Below are 6000 nucleotides of genomic sequence, written 5' to 3' on the forward strand. Positions count from 1 at the left end.
TCATGCAATTTATCTAATTGAAATTCTACAAGTAGTGAACTTACAGTGGGTTTCGGGCCTTCGGAAACGGATGCGGATCCGTGGCTTTGCTCGGACTCAGTCTCTGACTCGCTGTCGGTTTCAGATTCAAACTCTGACTCGATTTCGATGATGTCCGCTTGTACTGGTAATGCGAGGAAGCTTGTCGGTTCTTCTTTGTCGGACTCAGATTCATCTGATGACTCGGACCAGGTTGCTTTCAAGGCCTTCTTTCTTTTCTTCTTGTTTGGACAATCTGGCTTGTAGTGCTCCTTCTGGTTACATCCGTAGTAGGTGACCCCAGTCTTGTCCTTCTTGGTTGTTTTGGTCACCTTTTTCAATTTATATATTTTCCGTACAAGCCTTACTAGTTCGGAAATGACTTCGTCTTCATCCTCTGTGTCTGATTTGTCTTCGGACTCGGGTTTGGATTTGCACCTTGATGTCGGTTCACACGTTCTGCTAGTACCTACAACCAAAGATATACCCTTTTCGACCGGGTGTGCATTAATCTGTTCATGCAACTTGAATTCAGAAAACATGTCGTCTAATTTAATAGAAGAGAGATCCTTGGAAACCTTGTAAGCATCTACCATGGATGCCCACAAGTAATTCCTCGGAAAGTTGTTTAAGGCATACCTTATAACGTCCCGGTTTTCCACCTGTTAACCGATCGCATGGAGCCCGTTGAGTAGATCCTGGATGTGCGCATGGAGCTAGCTGGCCGTCTCACCTTCCTGCATTTTAATATTGTATAATTTGTTGAAAATTAAATCACGCTTACTTACTTTAGCATCGTAGGTGCCCTCGTGCAGTTCGATCAGTTTTCTCCATAGTTCTTTGGCGCTTGAGAAGGGTCCTACTCTGTTGAGTTCTTCTTTTGTAAGCCTGCATTGTAGCATACAAGTGGCTTTGGCATCTGCTTCCACCTTCTTCATGATGCTGGTATCCCAATTGATGCAGGAAACCAATTCTCCGATGCCGTCACGTGGTAGCTCGAGACCGGTCTGGATGATGATCCACATCTCGACTTGCGTCTTGAGGTGGTATTCCATCCGATTCTTCCAATAAGCGAAGTCATCTCCGGAGAAGAGCGGGGGGGCGAGTAGTGCTAAAGTCTTCTTGAAGTGCCATAAAAACTTGCACACACAGAAGAAAAAAAAATGTACCAGGACTTGATCCTGGATTAGCAATGCGGTATAAAAATAATAAGAAAGAAACAAACTCGAGTGGTGTTGCACCAATTTCGAGCAAAAATCAATTCTGAAAAAAATTAGAATGTAGCTATAAAGCTAATTCTAGCTGACTCCATAAAATCTGAAAATACCACGAAAAAAAATTGTTTTGAACAGTGGTTGCACCGATTTAAAACGACCATGCTCTGATACCAATTGTTGGATCGAGAAGCGCTAGAGGGGGGGTGAATAGTTCCCATGGCTATTTCATAATTGATTTCGTAAAACATGAGTAATAACGCAGCAGAAATAGTAAAGTACACAAACACATAGGACATGAGAAGTTACTTCGTTCGGAGCCTATCTTGACTCCTACTCGAAGGCCCGTGGTCGTTGACCGCTTTCAGTGGGCAACAACTATAAGCTCGAAAGATTTACAAGTTAAGTACAGAAAGCAAATAAAGAACGTAAATAAACTTTTATACCAACAACAAAAATGCTAAATTGAAGCTCTGGGTCGTCGGCGTCGAGTTGCAGCACTTCGGGATGAATTCGTTAGTAGATGAATGCAGAAGGATTGCTTTTTCGTTGATTATGCTCATTGCTGCTCGAAGTCTCCTTATAAAGGACGTCCAAGGCGCCTCTAAGACCTCCGAAGGCACCTCCATCCCTTCTGGATCGCACGTGCAGATCAGTGCCGAAAAGTCTTCGCTTATCGCCTTTGAAGGCGCCTTCATCCACTTAGAAGGCGCCTCCAGCGCACTCGAAGGCGCCTCTAGACCCCTCAAAGGCGCCTCCAGTGCACGCCCAAGGCGCCTTCACGCACCACAGAGGCGCCTCCAACGAGTCTGTGCGGCTACGTCTGCTTCACACCCGAGGCGCCTTGGTATTGTTCATCCGAGGTATATTTTTGTACTTTAGTCCCTGCATGATATGTTAAACACCAAAATACCCTGCATCACAAAGTTAGCACATAAACATAATCATAAATAGAGTATTTGATAGTAAATGGACTGTTCGGGTCTGAATTCGGATTTCCTATCGGAAACCCTAGGTCGACCCGACACCTACTGTTCCCTCTACAGGGAATGCGTCCTCACCTACTCCACTTAGGAGAGTTTACCTGTTGCCAGTGCGATCCTCCAGATCCATTGGACTTTTTCTCAGCATCCGTTGCTTCCGGTCTTTATGCTGGACGTCCAGTCCCCAACCCGTCCAGACTTCTACCCAGTTCGCGATACCAAGATTTTAACCTAGGGTTACTGCCCCCTAGGATTTTTGCCCGAAGCGCCGACCTGCCATGACTTCCTGCATAGGGTTATCACCCACTATGACCTAGGGTTACCACCCCCTAGGGTTTTCACCTTGCCTAACCGTAGTTAAGACTTTTGCCTAAGAACACTTACAACTTTCCTGCAAGCTCAATCAAACACATTAGATAACAAGTAAGCTTAACTTTGAACCCTTTGCCATTATCAAAACTCGGGTTCGATCGTCGGATGCTTCCTGCACCAACAGAAGAAACATGATTTTCACCCTTGATGGAGGAAGGCATCTCCTCGATGAAAACTATTTTAGGTCGAGATTAGAAGAGAAATACTCCAGGTTCTGATTTCTTGGGATAGGAAAACATGAAAAAAATCTGAGGTGTAGGGGGAATATCAAAAAGATGGAACAACATGTATAGCCCACATAAATATCGGAATGTATTAGGGGCAAATTGCTGAAGAGGAATGCCACAGTATTGCCTTATCTCTATTAGGAAGGGAGGAATTGGAAAACACAGACCTGCCACTAATTGGTCCTTAAAGAAAGTAACATAGTGATCAGGAGGAATCAGGGGCAAGAATTGCAATACGATACTGTTTAGGAATCTCATACTGCATGCGGATGGAAGTTCTATCGGCCATACTGAAAGATGAATGAGTTTGAGCATACCAAGGAGCAAATGATTCTTCAGCCATGGAAGAATATAGAAATAAGTAAGAGATAAGCTACTTACTGAGGCCTTTAAAAAAAAAGTAGCAGAAGGAGATCGAGAGAGATGGAGCACAAGGTGTCAGAGAAGATTAAGAAAAGAAATCACCGGAGGCTGAGTTGAAGAAGATGAAGGGTAAAAGAAACATAGAATGCTTAGGGTTTTAGTATGACACGACTAATAAAAGTCCACCGTTGGATTGAAACAGCTCATATAAGAAGAGTCGCTGATTTACTAAGGAAAATATATGATAGGGCACTGGTAAAGAAACATGTATGATAGGGCACTGGTAAAGAAACATGTGAATGGTTGCTTCAAGAAGTGGAAGAAAGTGCCACGTGCCACTCACTCATAAATGGGCATTTATGATGGGCATAAAAGATCAAATCATACTTAGGTTGGCGCGCCATATCTTCGTGCACCTCCAACATTCTCTTTCCATTGAAGAACCAATTACCAACAAGAGAATTTTGAAAAGTTGCTTAATTTTCTAGGCATAAAAAAGAGAAAGAGAAATATAAAATAATAAACTAGAACCTGAGTCTAGTCAGTCGGCTACACCTCCTTTGACTAGACTTAAAGGGGAGGCTAGTGATATGGGTTATGATAAGCGGGTCCTTTTCAATGATGTGAAAGCTAAGGTTGAGAGGATGAGGGGATTCTAGTATTAGGTCGAATATATGATAAGATAAAGGATGGCCAAATAAAAAGTTCGATGCACATGCTCAGATGGTGAAAACCGACCGATCACGAGTTTGCCTATTGTAAAATACTGAAAAATGGTGAATAATTATAAGGAAATTTTTCCGGAATTTTTGGAAACTTTTTGGAAATTTTTCGGAGCTCGAATGAACGAGTTAACAGGGACAAAAATAGGGTCCGGAAAAACCTGTTTAGGCGACCTTATTTAAATGAGGAAAAATTTTAATTTATATTTCCTTTTCCCTTTTTCTTTTTTCTTTCTTTTTCTTTTTTCCCATTTTCTTTTCCTCCTGCGTGCCGACCCTTGCCCAAAACCTTGCGGCGATTTCTCCCGAGCCCTAACCGGCGCCGAACTCCTTCTCCCTCTCCGCGTACAAAATCTCTCGGCCAAGGGCTTTCCCTTCTTTCGGTCTCCACCCTCTCGGCGCGAAGTTCCCGTGCCCTAGCTAGCCCCGGCCGATCGGCGACTTCCCCTCCTTTCCTTTGGTCCGACGAGACACCACCGGCACTGGAGCTCTAGGTTTTCCCTTCTCCTTCACCACCTCGCGGCGACTCCTTGCATTACCTTGCCTCTTCGTTTTCTGTCGCCGAAGGTGTGCCCTTGCCGGATCCCTCTGCCGAAGCTTCTCCCTGTCCCTTCCTCTCTTCCGGCCGAGCAGTGTCACCATCCTTCTGCCCTAGCGCCGACGACGCGCGAGCCAACGCCAGCCGAGCCGCTCCTGAGCCCTAGCGCCAACCGTCGTGCCCTAATTCTTGGCGGCGTCTTCTCCACCCGACAGTGCCGCCGCCGCACGTGACAGCGCTGGCAACACTCGAGCCAACACAGCCGCCGACCCCTCTTCTAGCCTCTGCCCCGACTCCAGTGGTGCTGTCCCTGTGCCTTAATTCATGACCGCCACCCCTCTGCTGCAATTTGGCAGCACAACCACCACTGGTGAGCCTTGTTTGCCGACCTCAACAGCCCTTTCGGTGACTGCTGTTTGGGGTAAGATGTATATAAATATTGAATTAAATCCATTGTTTGTTTGGTTGCATTGGATTGATTTCGTTCAGGTGAGGTGTTAATGGTGGATGGAGGATAGATTCATCATGGGTTTGGTTTCGGACCGGAGAAAATAGTGCCAAATCCTTTATTGTGTTTCTGCTCGACAGTGCCGAAGACGACACGGAGCTATGCCGTAGCCGGATCTTGGAGGTAAGCTTCGGTTGTTGATTAGGATTTTTGCTTGATTGGTTATCGATCTTGATTCTTCATATGATCCGGACAGTGAAGAATTTTCAGCAGCCAACGTCCCTTAATGGCAGCAAGTTCCAGCCAACAACTCTTTGGTTTCAGTACAAACCGATGGCTGTGAATTAAGGTAAGGAACATGATTATGATACATGTTGATTTAAGTAGGAATTGGTACATACATAATTGCTTATGTGTTTGAATTAGATGATTGATTATGTAGATGTGTAATCACGTGTAAATGGAATTAAGTTTAGATTCTCGATTTAATGGTGGATTGTGGATTAGGTTTATGTTATTAAGTTAATTAGGGTTTGCCCCTAATTTGGTGTAAGAGATTTTTATTTAGCTATTTATAGGAATTAGCTAAATAAAATGTATATGTATTGGTGACACAGGACTTTGACACGAGACGAGCATCTCGATGTTGGATTTGACTGGATTGAACCTGCTTTTGGAGGCGGGTACCTCTTGACTTATCTTTTATGATATCGTCATTTGGATATGCATAGTACTTTATAGCTTCAAGCAATGAACATGTTTGTCTTTGGTATGTCACTGTTTGATATCCATAGCATGTTAGGTTTGTCGCTTGTTAAGTATCTGTGCTTATATCTCGTGATTTGTTACCATGAGTATCTTATTGCCATGAGTACTTTATTGCCATGAGTACTTTATTACCATGAGTATCTTAGTTTCTAGAGTGACATACCATGTTTTACTGAGATTAGGACTAGATTCTGGATTTTTTTGTTTCTGGCATGTGTATCTAAATTATCTGATACTTAGGTTTTTATGAAATACCTGGCTTGTGTACCTCTATTTGTATATCAAATATGATTCGTGTACCTAGATCTTGATTCTTTGATCTGTGTATATTGTTGGTACATATGTTA

Source organism: Zingiber officinale, chromosome 3A (assembly GCF_018446385.1).
Source record: "Zingiber officinale cultivar Zhangliang chromosome 3A, Zo_v1.1, whole genome shotgun sequence".
NCBI lineage: Eukaryota > Viridiplantae > Streptophyta > Magnoliopsida > Zingiberales > Zingiberaceae > Zingiber > Zingiber officinale.